General features: G+C 27.7%; 1 protein-coding gene across 6 annotated transcripts in view; it reads left to right on the top strand.

Moving 5' to 3' along the window:
- The window catches only part of LOC107452633 (sodium/calcium exchanger 3), a 255,803-nt gene that overhangs the window by 94,169 nt on the left and 147,606 nt on the right, over positions 1 to 14,028 (top strand). The window lies entirely within an intron of this gene.

The following is a 14,028-nucleotide window of genomic DNA, read 5'->3' as shown; positions in this document are numbered from 1 at the left end:
AATTTGGTGTTCCATGTTATACGTATATACCTTATTATTTCAATTTTTTCTGAAACTGTACCCGAGATCACACTAAAAACTTACACTATATAAATATAAATCCCGTTGTGCGTGTGCATCAGAAATTTTTTTAATTTTTAACATTGTACGTATTGTTAAAAGTTTTAAGAATAAATAAGAGTTAAATTAAAATTTTATTAATTAAATTAAATTCGAACTCCAAATTAAAATTTAAGCGAAAAATGCTATCGAAATTTAATGAATATTTACAGAAGATGGTGGGATTGGGAATTTGAAATACTATTTGGCTGGTCCGGCAGTGAACTGATTGTACAGACATGGTTCCTAGCAAAACACATCACTGGCTACCGTCAATAAGCAGGTAGGTGGCTTCTTTGATCAGCCTGTGTATGGACCGAGGGTGGGCGATATCGGTCCTCGTTATACTGTTCTGCCGCAAAGTGTATGACTTTACACGTAGATCATCGGGCTACAAAAGTGGACGGAGTTTAACTGGACAGATTTCAATAGCGCTACTGTTTCTTTTTATTTTCAGCTCTTATATGCATTCTTTTTTCAACTTATTCTTCGATAAAAATTGTAAAATTATATATTACGGAACACTCTGTAGTTTTTTGAAGACAAATAAATGTGGTATACTAATTGTATTAAATCCTTTCTCACTAAAATATTATTAAACTTCTTCAATTGTCACTGATTGGGCGAAACGGAAGCCAGATAAGTCGGAAAACTTCTATCAAATGAAGTTCAGTAACATCGTTTAATTCTACATTTAACCTTTGTGGTTTAATGTGTGCTATTGGCAACTTCGCGAAATTTTATTTGTCAGAAACAAACAATTAGAATTACAAACCCAGCAATCTGGCTTTATTCCAAATCTTTTAAACAAACACCAATGCGCCAACTACCCAAAAGCTATTCTTTTGGAAGCAATCTATTTGACAAACTAGACACATAAAAGCAAGAATACCTGACAAAATATTCGTCTAATAGAAGAAACATTTGTTGTAACAAAGGAAATGGCTTTAATAACCTTCTGTTCTGTTATAAGAAAACATTCATTAATTTAGGATTACATTACAACACAGAACTTTTGATGATTCGCAAAATAAAGTAAGAATTACAATTATATTCTTGACATTGTAAATAAAGGAAGAAAAGAGAACAATGGAATTTTTATTAAATTCTTTTCTTTAATCTCATTTTTTAATGTCTCTGTAAAACAAGCTTTCAAAAAGATAACAAAGATATTTTGAATCAACATGTTATTTTTATGCAGATACTGTTGAAATTTTCATGTAGAGTTTTACAATCAGGTTGAAAAAATATTCTTTAAACTTAAGCCTTATATTTTGCCAGGCCCTTAATATAGTCTATTTTTTTAATTTTTTAAAAAAAAAGGTAAAACTGCCAGAACTCGTCCTTCAAGCTCTATGAGAACACTCAGAAGCTCGGTAATTTTCACCGATGCCCTTTAATGATTTTGGTAAAATTAACAATAAAATATGGTTTTATAATATGTGATAAAATTTGATAAATGCGATAAAACTTGGTAATTTAATCAAGATTCTTTAGAGCATGACATAGAAACTATTTATTCTGTTAAATCAGTTTTGTACTTTTTCCTAATTGTATATTAAGAAGAACAATAATTTATTAAGCCAGAATTTTTGATACTCCTTTACACTGTGAGCAGAAAAATCGCCAAAATGAATAGTTTTAAACCGTATATTTTTGTTATTTTTCCAGAATTATTATTTTTTTACCAGAAATGTCCTTACTATGCAGTATGGTAATTTTACCAGAATTTTATTTCTCCGTGTAATCTAACTTTGCCAGGAACACTAAAGAATTTAAATTCACAAAGTTCAGAAAAAAACATTAATTTTAGTTTTATTTTTGCTGATTAGTTTTACTTTTAAGGTTACAGTAAATAAAAATGTTACAGTAAATTGGATTTTATGGTAAAATAAATTTTATGGTGAAATGGATTTTATGGTAAAATAAATTTTATGGTGAAATGAATTTTACGCTAAATAAAGTTTACTGTAAAATAGATTTTACAGAAAACGCAGCAATGTTGCCTGCACATTTTTTCCATAACTTGGCCTGCAATTGAACACCTTAACACCTTAAAATGATTTAATTATATTCCTATTTAATCCTTTGCTTTTCAATACATTTTCCACTTAAAGAGAATTATTTATTTTTCCTTTCACAAATAAAAACCATTTATTTAAACAATTCTTCATAGTTTTCAACATCGAACTAAGAATTTTTTCCCAGAAAACATTTTAACAAAGCGAGCTTAGGAACAAATCAGACTTCCTTTAAGTATTCATTAAAACAATGGTTACTATTAAAATGCAAAACCCTGAAAAATATTTTAAGTATTTCGACTTTCAGCAAAACAGCTTTCGCATAATTACGCATACAATTTTTCTTTTGAAATTGAATTTCAAACTGAATAAAATCCAGTTAATTAAAGTTTATTCAACTAAAGTTAAATCCCTAAAAAGTCAAAAATACTTTAGTGCGCTTTTTATAAACTTATTCTATACGTGCTTAGAGCGGAAAAAAACTGTCTCTTGCATTGAATTCCGCCCATGAGCATTTCAAAGAGTTTTAATCAAAAGATTTCTTTTCTGAAATTTTACCATTTTCTTGAGCTTTCGCTTTCTACAAAAGAAAGAAAAATACTGCTTTCATGTCACTTCGCAACAAAATGATCATATTTTCCTGTGTCTGTGGATAGAAAAATAATTCTTTTCACTTTTAAATCGATCCGCTGTATTTATTTTTTTTCTTGGAGGGGGGGGGGTTATCTGAAGTGAGCTTAAACTGATACAGAAGGCGAGTCCCATTTTTTACTGAATTCGTTTGTATCTAATAGGGGCTGAGCAAAATTACATTATGTTCTGAAAGTTTTACTGTAGTTTTTAAAAATATATGAGTTTTCAAATATAACTTTAACATTTTATTTATTCAAAGTTTTGTTTGCGATAAATTTAAATATTTGTCCTTTTGAGAATTTTTTTTTCGAATGTTTTTATTACAGCATTTTTAATGTGTTCACCCTTTTTTTTAAAAAAAAAAACTAAAAATCGAAAATAAACCTGCTGAATAATTTTATTTTTTTATTAAGTCAAACTTTTTCTTTAACTGCTATTTTTCGAGAAATATTCATAAGATGTGCATTGCTTTTAAATTTCGAAAAATAAAACTTGTAGTTTTACTTAATGTAATTTTATAAATAAACCTTCATGTAATAAAATTTTTGACTATTACTAAAATAATTAAATTATAATGTGAGGTGATTAATTTCAATTTTTTTTACATAACAATATTTTTGCTTTTAAATTTCGAAATATTAGGTATTCAGTTTTACTTAATGCAATCATATAAATAAACCTTAATGTTATGAAATTTTTGACTATTACTAAGATAATTAAATTTTAATGTGTAGTGATTAATTTCAAAAATTTTAACATGGCAGTATTTTTGCTTTTAAATTTCGAAATATAAAATTTTCAGTTTAACTTAATGTGAACATGTAAAAAAACCTTAATGTTATAAAATTTTTGTCTATTACTAAAATAATTAAATTATAATGAGTAGAGATTAATTTCAAAAGTTTTGACATGGCAATATTTTTGCTTTTAAATTTCGAAATATAAAGTATTCAGTATTTCTTTATGTAATCATGTAAACAAACCTTTTTTTTATTATTTCCAATGGCAAGGCAAAAGGTACAAATAGAAAGATGAAATAAATAACGAATACAAATGTACGTAGGATAACAAAGAAAGAAGACCGAAGTCATTGCCTTAAGAGTTCTCTTGCTTCCCAATATCTTGAGGACTCAGTGTGTCCATGAAGGGACACACTGAGAATAGTAGGGACACACGACATAGAAGCAGGTGGTCCCTGCCCAATTTCTCTCCAGATTTACAAAGTGGACAAAAGGGCGTGGTGGAAAGGCCTATGCGGTATAAGTAAGCAGAAAGACAATCGTGGCCTGTATATAAGCGGAAGGCCGCAACTGCATCACGTCTTGGTTTGTCGGGAACTAAAGAAGAGCTTACATTTCTCCAACTTTTCAAAGCTGTGCGAGTCTGAAGGTCTAGCAATGAGTTGGTTTTACACAAATTTTTAAAAAACCTAATAACAAACCTTAATGTTATAAATTTTTTGACTATTACTAAAATAATAAAATTATAATGTGTAGTGATTAATTTCAAAAGTTTTGTCATGGTAATATTTTTGATTGAATGGGTTTTAAACTCGTTTGAAAGAAAATCCATAGAATTAAAAGTTTTTATTCGCTTATACTATAGCAAGGAAAAGAGAATGTGAAAGCAACATAAACAATTTCGACGGCTTCCCTAACTTAATTATTTTATCGGCTTTCTCTAGATTGTGGTTAGACACTTTTATTTGAGTTCTTAGAAGCAAATACGTAAACAAAGGAAGTTTTTTTTTCTTCTTTTTTTGAAAAAGAGTGTAAAATATATAAGGACTGGATATAAATATTAGTTGGTGTAACTGATTAACGTAACTTAAGTAAGCCTCTGAAGAACTAAGGTTTCTCCAAATTTAATATTAGCTTCTATTGCATTTTTAAGAAAATAATTTAAAAGTCTTTAATTTTTCCTTAATTAATTGATATGATAAAAATTAAATAGGTTATCTGTTACATTGTGTGTCGAAAGATTATGAATTTGAGTTCATGAACTTAGAAAAATAGTAAGGTCAAAACTTAAAGAATTAGAATTTGTCCAAGTTTAAGAATTTGCAATTATACTTATAAGCATTGTTAGGTACCATAATTAACTCAATAAGTACTTTTATTAGGTTGAAATAATGATTTAATATTAATTACCGTGTAAAACAAATTTGTCAAACTTGTATATCAACTGTAAAAAAAGTATGGTCAATGCTTCCTGAATGTGGTAAAATTTAGCGTGTTCCTGGTTCTATGGGAACATTAAAAAGCGCCATAATTTTTATTGATACGCTTTGGTAATAATTATGGTAAAATTAGCAATAAAATGTGGTTTTTATAAGGTTGGTTAAAATTTTATAAATGTGGTTAGATTTAGTAATTTTATCAAGGCACTTTAGATAATGGTATAAAAATCATTTATTAGGTAAAATTTGCTTGTTATTTTTTAATTTGTTACTAAATGTGTGGTAATGAGAACTAAAATTTTGAAAACTAGAATTGACATTCTACCCTTACCATATGAAGATAAAAATTAATGAATGGTTTAAATACCGAATAATTTGGTTTTTAACCATATAGTAGGGTAATTTTACCAGAATTTTTTTCTGCTTGTGAATTTAGCATACATTGAAAAAAAAGTTGAGGTTAATGAGGGTTTTTTAATCTAAATGGTTTTTTTCATGATCTCGATTCACTGCACTTATGCTTTATATATTTTAACCCCCTAACAGTGACGTATATTTCAGAAAAATGGACCAAAAAGGGAAAAAAATTACCGTTTAATTTTGTTCTTTATATTATCATAATAGTTAGGAAATGGTTTTTATTACAAAAATAAAATTTTAAATGCAATAACTACTGTATTTATAATTTTTACATATTCATGAAAAAGTAATGGATTACACACACATCTTATTCAATTAGAGCAAATTAAACAAAAGTTTGAAACTAAATATAATTTAACTAGTACAATATAATATAAAAACACAACAATATGATTTTCACTAAATAATTTTACAAATCTTTTCCCTCATTTGACCCACATTCCCACCCACAATTTCCCTCCCTCTACTGAAGTCGTAATCAATGAAAAACTAGGATCACTAATGCCATCTATTAGGAAAATAGGGAATTAAGTATCTTAAGCTAGAAACGAATTCAGCTCGGGCTTCACAAAATAGAAACGTTAACTTTTCTCCTGCCCGATTGCCCGAACTGGATTCGGGTGACACTGCAAGGGTTTAAACGTTTTCTATATTTACTTTTTGGTTACGGCATTTAGCACGAAGCCTGCCGTTCTGGTCCACTTTTCGTACCAGCCGTAAGCGAGAGGTTAATTGTAACTTTTTTCGTTCCATTTATCTTCTGATTCATTACTGATAGCACTCCTAATATTTCCATATCAACACTTAAGTTATTAGAGTTGATTTAGTTAAATAGCAAGTCTAATATCTATGTCTTACTATGTAACACAGTAAATTTATAATTTCAAACATGACACAAAAGACGTGAGAACTTTTAAACAAAACATTATGATATACTGAAGTTTTAAAAAGATTTTCGTTGTCGTAAGTGAAAGCAGTTTGCTTTGAAAGAGAAAAAATGCTTGCCGAAGTACGAATTTAGGTTTTTTGTGTTTGTGCTGTGTTGTTTCAACTCTTACATTAAATAGCCTCTGTCCCATTATTTCTCCACTAATATTATTTCATATTACTTTCATTATTACTCCATTACTCAATTCCTGTTAATATTTCGGTGATAACTCTTTCCAGTAACTACAATGAAACAGCTACAAAGTATGTAACTGCCATTGTCAGTGTGGTATTTTCTCTTGGTATTTATAGATGCCAAGAAAAAAGTACCTGAAAGAAAAAAAAGTACCTTTAATCTAAAATTTCAAAATGAATCTTCGGCTGATCTGGCGTTTGTTATTGGTCACACCTAAGAAAAAAACTATACCTTTAGATATATGAGAATAAAGTACTCTTTTAATGTTGACTATTGTTATTTTCCTTAAGTATAATAAATTAAAGGCTTTAATCTAGCTTAATTCCATGTTTTACTGTTTAATTCACTAAACTTTATTCTTTCTTTCGACTATATATAATTCTTTGACAGTGCTCTTTTTGCTACAGACTTTGATTTTAGCAAAACTTTTTATATGAACACGAAAAGTTCAGTTTAGAAAATCACTTACTTAAAAATATTTTACTTTGATGAAAAGATCATTTCCGAATACTTTGTTTATCGATTTTTTTTATTTAAACAATAGAAATTTCAATTAGTGAAAGTTAATTTTAAAAGCTCTATTATACATTCATACAAAAGAAGACAAATTCGAACTCTTAAATGCTTTTAAACTTTTTGTCTTCGTACTGATTGAACTCAAACTATTTTTTGCGCAATTTTTCATTATAAAACCCTTTATTAAGATCATTTTCTCCGAACAAATCAAAAGATCTGGAACGAAAAGAATAACTGTTACGTTTATCAAAGAAAAATAAATATAGTGACAGAAATATGAAGAATGACTCTATCTAACAAAAGATGAGAAACTAAATTCTTGAAACGAACAGCTATGAAGCAATAAAAGCAAAAGTTCTTAGGAAATAATGGTAAATTCTTCCTTTGGAAAAAGACTTTCTTTTGTTCCCTCTTCCACTATCCATCGGAAATATGCGTTAAATGATTTATTTTAAGTGTCTTCAAATGTTTGATTGTCTTATAAATCGAAAGATCTTCATTTAAATTGCTTATTCAAAAGTATTCACCGTTTTATTTTATAATAAGATAAGCAACAAAACAATATTAATATGGGGATACTTAAATTTCATAAAGTTTTCTTCCTTTTAGAGCAATTTTATTTTAAAAATGTTCCGAGGAAATATTTCGTCAAATCAAATAGCACATGCAGAATTAAGCTTAAGTTTTTACGAAATAATAGTGAAAAATCTTTGATTAAAAATAATGCTTTCTTTTGTTAGCTCTTCTATCCGTCGGAAATATCTGCTAAGTCATTTAATTAAAGTATCTTCAACTGTTTATTAGTTTGCTTTATAAGTAGAAAGATCTTCATTTAAATTATTTAGACAAAAATATTTTCCATTTCATTTTATAATCAATAAGGAAAGAAAACAATGCAAAATATAGTAAATTAAATTTTCTGTTTTTTTTTCTTTTAGTTTTTTGTGGATCTATTTCTTGGGAAATATTCCAAGGGAAAATTTTGTCAAATTAAGGAAATCATGCTGCAATAAAACAAAGGTTCTTTAAACATAATAATGATTTGTCCCTTTGGAATTTTCTTTTGTTTGCTTTTACACTATCTGTCAGGAATGTGCGCTAGATAATTTAATTTAAGTATTTCGAAATGTTTAATAGTAATATAAATAGAAAGAGTTTTTTATCATCATTTATAATGATCCAAAAAGGAATACTTAAATTTTATAAAGTTTTCTTCTTGTTTGACGGAAACTGGTTCCTAAAAAATATTCCGAGAGAGCATTTTATCAAATCGTACAGCAATATCTAAACTTCCATCGTGACTTTTTTGTCGTCAAAAATATTTTCTTTTGCTAGCTTTACGGCTATCTATCAAAAATATGCACTAATTATTTATCTTAAATGCTTTCAAATATTTATTATACACATAGGTAAAAAAATCTTCATTTAATTTGCTTTTTAAGAACTTTTTACCATTTCATCATCAGTTAAAAAGCAAAACAATGTAAATCTTGAAAATTAAAATGTAACGATTTGTTTCGTTTTTGATTGAACTGTTTCCTGGGAAACGTTATTCGCGAAAACTTCGTCAAATTACGAAAATTGGGCAGCAATAACACAAAATATGCAGCAACAAATTACGAAATATTCCCTTCGGAAAAATATTTTCTTATGTTCGCTCCTCAACTATCTATCGAAAATAAGCACTAAATTATTTATTTCACTTTGTGCCTTGAAATGTTTTTTCTTAGTTTTTCAAATAAAAAACTTCCCTTTAAACTGCTTATTCAAGAATCTTTACTATCTCTTTTTATCATCATTTAAGAAACAGAACAATGTATAACATAAATACTTATATTTAACGATTTTTTTCTTTTTTGATGGTACTATTTGCTTAAAGATTATTTGATTAAAAGTTTAGGAAGTCCCGCCTTAATAAAGCAAAAGTTTTTAACATCATAATAACCTATTTATCCATAGAAAAAATATCGCATTTATGTGTTAAATGATTTAGTTTAAGTGTTTTGAAAGATTTAATAGTTTTTATAAAAATAAATATCTTCATTTAAACTGCTGAATAAAAAGTCTTTATCATTTTATTTTATTATCAAATAAAACTGTAAAAATTGGATATTTATTATTCGGCAAGGATATTTACAAAGTGAAATATTTACTATTTATCATTATTTCCTGAGAAAGGTTCGGAGCGAACGTTTCATCAGCTCATTATCCTCACTTGTTTTTGGATACAAATCTCGTCAAAAGTTTTCGAGCTCATAATATAATAAAATATTTAACATAATTGAGTAGGCTAAATAAAAATAAATGAGTATGAGTGCATGAACACTTTTTTCTTAGCTAGGAATCGAACCCGAGAATACTGATTAAGAAGTGAGCGCATTAACAATAGTACAAACTCGCCATTGAACTCAAACTGTTTTGAGATCAGATATAAAGTGTTATAATAATGATTGTGACGTGATTTGATTAGTTAATTATAAGGATAGTTATAATTTGCTTAAATACGAATTGAATATATATATATATATCGACTCCAATTTTTTTACAAATTCCCTTTTTTTAAAACTTTTTTTATTAACTTATTGTTTTTGGTTGTTGTGTATGATTTTGCATCTTCCATTTATTTTCCTTATTTACCGAGTGCAAAATAAGTTTGGAAGCAGTTAAATATCTTGAGAGAAATTTACATCTGATCGAAAAAGGGAAAATAGTCTCATCCAACAAGAACCCCTTACTAAATTAAAAAAGGATATAAACTATTTAAAATGATGAAATCGAGATTCGTGATATTAAACGGTTTGTATCCCATTTAAATTTTTCTTGATTTCACCGCCATCTGTGAAGCAAAATGCATAAATCTGCAATTCAAAAAGGGTTACTTTTTTCTGGATAATCCAAATCTGCAATAAAAAGGAGTACATATTAAATATTTCAAAGTTGTCTCCACAACTGGGGGATGCTGTAAAAGATCAATTAGATATCTTTTCAAAAATATTAAATTTGTCTAGTTTCACTTTTCAATTCGATGTTTATTTCTCGAGATTTGACCATTTCCAACCTTTTTTACACCCTGAGTTCATATTTCTACAGTTCTGTGATGATTCAAAAATATGTTTAACTGAAGAATTATAACCAACAAAAATCATTAACTTTAGATCTTATATTGAACTTATTATATTAAAATCATTATATTAATATCATCATATAAAAATTATTACCATAAAATCATTATATTAAAATCCTTTTATTAAATCTACAAAAAATAAGGTATTAATTTGGGCAAACGTCCACAGTTATATTCCTCTGTCCATTAGGAAAATTAATATTTTTATTCATTTATTTATGGCACGGAAAAGAAATATGTTTTCAGTTGTATTTTAAAATTAGTCTGATATGTTGAATTTGATAAAGCTGGAACAAATGAGAAATTAATCGCAAACCTATGAAAACCATCAAAACCAGACATTTTCTTAATTAATTTCTGATAATTAACTAATTTAAAATAACTTTCAGTTGCGCTGTCCAAGCCTCAAAGTAGCTTAACTCTTTTGACAAATTTGATCAAGCTTCAATCATCAAACTAAAGAGGAACGTTTGTAATTAGTTTATAATTAAATGCGTCAAATTAACTCATTAAAATTATGAAGATTGATTGATTTATACACATTGCTTATTTACCAAAAATTTTTAGTAAATATAGTTGATAAGGTCTCGTTATAAGCCTAACCGGTTTCCATTTTAAATTGATCAAAATTAAATGATTCAAAGCTTATTTATTTCAATATAATGTTTTAACACTTAACTTAATTAAAACATTAAAAAAATATACAAAATGTAATAAATAGTTTGCTATTCTTTTTGATTTGCTCATAATTTGAGAAATATTATGATGTATGTTTACATTTCCCTTTGAGAAACTACTATATAAATCTCTATTTAAAAATAGGTCTCATATTAAATCAATTCTTACCGAAATTAATAAATCTGAAGTAAAAAAAAATAGTTTTGTGATAAAAACTCGCTTAATGTTAAAATGATTTTACTCTAAATCTATTTTAACAATTGTTTAGTTAAGGATTTTTTTTTGGTTACCTCCAACACCAAATCATTAACTATCAACGTTTTTTAGTTAGTTTAGGTTTAAAAAAAGCATTCACAGAATAGGTTGAAACAGGAAATGGAATTCGAGATTCTTTTACTAAAGTAAAAAAACACATAAAAAAATCTTCAAAACAATTATTATCTACTTTCAAAGTTTTAACTATTTCCGAAGCAATTTTTTTTTCTTAAAACGCGAGACAATCTCACCTTTAAACTCAGTTTCTCTCAAGGTAGAAATAATAAGAGTTTAATGATGTATCTGGAACTATCGATATTTTTTTTCAATATTGCGATGATGATCATTTACATTTTCTCTCATCATATCATGAAAACCTTGTTTTTCGATATAAATAAATAATTACTGATAATTAATAAATATCGAAGATCGAATACCAATACGATCTTCGTAATTACCGAGAGTATAACAATAATTTATCGAATTGATATTTTCGTGTATAATAATAAGTTCTATGAGGGTTATCAAAGAACTGAACAATTTCACAATAATGATAATTTGCTGACATTTTATTTTTATTTTATAACCGTCGTTAAATAGCTGACGCAATTTTCGGGTTTACGACTGCTAATGTCCAACTCCGTAGCCTTGTAATTTTAAATCCAATCTAGAAGACAAGGGTACTTCTGAATCAAGTATTGGAAGAAATTTGCTTTCGTAGAGGACTTTTTGATAGAGTTAACCCGCTTTTGTGTTATAAATCGAGGAAAAGCACGAAAACCTCCCATGGTTAGCCTGACGGTAAGGAGACGACTCTAACACATAATCATTCTATCTGTTGAGGAAAATTTACATCAACACTGAGGTCAGTGCGAGCCGGATGTGGAATTCGAATCGATCAGCTATCGTTGGGATCGAAGCCGTGTCACCTCATTGGGAGGCGAGATCTCTTTCCCCTGAGCCACTATGGAACAATTTGCTAACACTGAAAACAATGCTGTATTTCGTAATATTTCGATATTTTATACAAAACTAAATTCTAAAACTCAATGACGCGACAGCCCATAGCGCGCTAAGGCCTACTGTGCCCATCTCAGTTTTTTTGACCTTGGGTTCTGGGGGGTAGGAGCAGATGTTCCGGTTTGGTAGTGAGCCGAACGCGAAACCCCCAGTGCTAATTCCCCAAGTAAGCTTGGTACTCATTTTATCAACCCATTATAGGGATGAAAGGCGGAGTCAATCTTGTCCAAACTGAGGATGTATATNGATGGTTCAGTTTATATATATATATATATATATATAAACTGAATATGCTGGCAATTTTCTGGTATTTATGTTAATTCAAAGTGTTTGATATTGCGTGCAAAATTTATAACCTTAAATTAGGCTCAATAGAAAACTTCTTAGGAAGAAAAATGCCATGAGAGTTTTAAAAAAATATCAATGCGAAAACCACTTTAAATTCTAGTTTTCTGCAATTAAAGTTTTGAAAAGCTCAAAACTTTTTAAAATCATTCCCTAGAGAAATGAAATGTTCTGCATAACAATTTAAATTGAATCTTAAGGAATTTAAAAGAAAATCCTTAAGGGATGGGAATATCATTTGAAAGAACTTATATATGAGAAAAACTACTTTAAATACCTGTTTTTCCACTTAAGATTATAAAAACGTGCCACAGAGTTACTCAAAACGTTTTATTAATGCCGTTACAGCAAGGAAATATTTCTGAAAATAATTTATAAGTTGATTGCTACGAAAATTTTACAATAATATTGCTCAAAATATTTTAGTTATTGTTTTTAGATAAATGGCTAGGAGAAAATAAATAAACTGTAAACGTGAATAACAAATTAACCAATCCTTATAATTAAAACAAAATTAACTAATTGTTATTTATTTGGAATGACAGTAGGGAATTAAAATCGGATTATTATTTAATATCTATTTTATTTAGAATAAAAGTTTCTTCTAGTACTGAATTTAATTATTTTAAATTTAATTTAAAATAACATAGCTAATTAAAGATTGATTTGTTAAAGAAAGTTATCGAACAGATCAACTTTATAAAACAAAATTCGTCATTTTAATTAAAGACCAATAGCTATATTTTTTTGATATTGTCATTATTTCAATAAAACAAAATGATCATTAAATATTCCACTTTTATTAATTTTTACAATGGTTTAAGATAATATTACTTTCAAACTTAATACATCAATAAGAAAAGAGAGAGTCATTAAAAATCAAACAAGAAAAAAGTATTTAGAAAATACATTATTTACTTAATTTAAATGGAATGACTTATTTCATTTAAAAAAATAATATCGAAAAAAAGGTATAGCGAAAAATACACTTTTTATTAAATGGAACTGCAATACTTAATTAAATTCAAGTAACTTGGTCTATCTTATTTGATATTCAGTGCGTTTATAATCAACCCAAAAACTTATTTAATTAAACACCGCATAACTAAAGCTTAGTTTACTAGTTCAGAAAGAAAAATCGGTAAGAAAAAGAAAATTTTCACAATAGATGCTTTATCAGGCCAATCTTCTAAAATGAGGTGCAGCAAGAATTTTTATCGATTGAATTTCCTCTCTTTAGGACACAGCAATTCTCTTGAAAACCTGATGAAAATTTAATGAGATGGCACGCTCTTCAAAATATTCAAAAACCTGATATTTTCTTATAATTATTTTAAGTTTGGAATTTCTTTCGCTTCTGTCTTCAAACATCAAAGAATTTCCGAATTTTAGCCGGTCTTAATTAGTATCAGAAAGTATAAACTCTTGTAGTTAGCAATTAAGATGATGATTTCTTGGTTAATTATCTTAATTATCACCCGGTCCATTATGCTGATTCGATGCGCTGCAATTAGGATGACTCAGTTTTAAGCTCTAGTTACACGCAGTGATTTTTACGTTTTGTGGTAGATTTATTTCCTAGTTTAATTGAAATACGTTAAACCGGATTAGAATT

Source organism: Parasteatoda tepidariorum, chromosome X2, assembly GCF_043381705.1.
Source record: "Parasteatoda tepidariorum isolate YZ-2023 chromosome X2, CAS_Ptep_4.0, whole genome shotgun sequence".
Taxonomy (NCBI): Eukaryota; Metazoa; Arthropoda; class Arachnida; order Araneae; family Theridiidae; genus Parasteatoda; species Parasteatoda tepidariorum.
This window is presented reverse-complemented; position numbering and strand designations above follow the sequence as displayed.